The sequence below is a fragment of the Leiobunum rupestre genome, chromosome 1 (assembly GCF_980474605.1).
Source record: "Leiobunum rupestre chromosome 1, qqLeiRupe1.1.hap1, whole genome shotgun sequence".
Lineage (NCBI taxonomy): Eukaryota > Metazoa > Arthropoda > Arachnida > Opiliones > Sclerosomatidae > Leiobunum > Leiobunum rupestre.
The window spans coordinates 10489458-10490689 of NC_143384.1; the positions used below are offsets into that span (position 1 = coordinate 10489458).

General features: G+C 44.4%; 1 long non-coding RNA gene across 1 annotated transcript; it reads left to right on the plus strand.

The window, feature by feature from the left end:
- Window positions 1–238: 238 nt before the first annotated feature.
- LOC149961074 (uncharacterized) lies at window positions 239–584 on the plus strand. Its single transcript, XR_016478098.1, has 3 exons — window positions 239–339; window positions 403–480; window positions 539–584. It is a non-coding gene; the product is annotated as an uncharacterized LOC149961074 (long non-coding RNA).
- The last annotated feature ends 648 nt before the right edge of the window (window positions 585–1232 follow it).

A 1232-nucleotide genomic window follows, 5' to 3' on the forward strand; every position in this document is an offset into this window, starting at 1 on the left:
AAGCCCGCTTTCATCATCTCCCTCATCGCCCCCGCTGGCTCTTTCACCACCGGCACTCCTTGCTCTCCCCGCCGTTATTCCGGGCGACCACCGTTATGTGGCGTCTTTAATCTCCTTGGCCGCCGTGTTACGCGGTGCATTTAATGCGACACGTAACATGGGCGACTCTCTTAGGCTTTTTTCGGTTGATCACCATGATCCGCCTTCCCTTCCAGCCACCGCTCTGGACTTCCAGGTGGTGGTCGATCTTGCCTGGGCGGCCCAGAACGCCGCGATTGCCCATGTCACCTCGGTGGTAGCGGGCGATTTCGCCGAGACGGCGTTCGCCGTGGACTTGGGGTATTTGATTTTAATTTTCAGATATAAATTAAGGGTTCTAACATTTTTTTTTTCGAAAATCAGTTTAATCGCGCCGCCGCCCATCCCTAATTTTCTTATCGACCCCGAAGTCGCCGTTCCTTCTCCTCCAATTATACCTTCGTAAGTTCGTTTTTTAGAAAAAGTATATTTTTTTAAAAAACTAAATGTTTTTTTACAGCTCTGACCTCCTCAATTCACCGCCTGTTTCGCCTCCTTGGATTTAAAAAACTTTATATTTTCTTTATATTTTCTTGTAAATTGTTTTTCAATAAAAAATGTTTTTTCGAAAAAAGCGTCTTTTTAAATAATTAATAGTAAGCTTATTTTTTGACATCTATTTCTACTCCTTTCTATGGAAAAAAAGTCGGGTATTGTCCCCTCGCCGTTTGGCCCGCGGCAGTTTCTACTTGCAGGTGTGGGTGATTCAACCCCTGCGGACACCCCCCTTCTCTCGACTTGCTCATTGTCATCTTTTTTTTGACCGCGAGTGCTAGAATTCTCTGGCTTCATTTCCAAAAATGTCATCCGACGAAGAGCAGCAAGAGTCAATGTAAGCTAAAATTTGGCCTATTTTTTATTTTACATTTCTTAAAAAATGATTTTCGTTAGTCCCGAAGCCGCGGAAAATAACGTCCCCCCTCCCCCCATTCCGGCGGCAGTGTAAGTTGAAATTGGTCAAATTTCTTTTACATTTCTTTAAAAAATATGTAAATATCATAGCCCCGCTGGAGGTCGAGGACGCCTCCAGATAATGCAACGAATGCTGGCGCGTAGACTAGCTAATGGCCCCATCGGAGAAGCGTGAGTCGCATTTGGTCTAATTTTTCTACATTTCTTAAAAAATATGATTTTCATTAGTCGAGGACCACCCC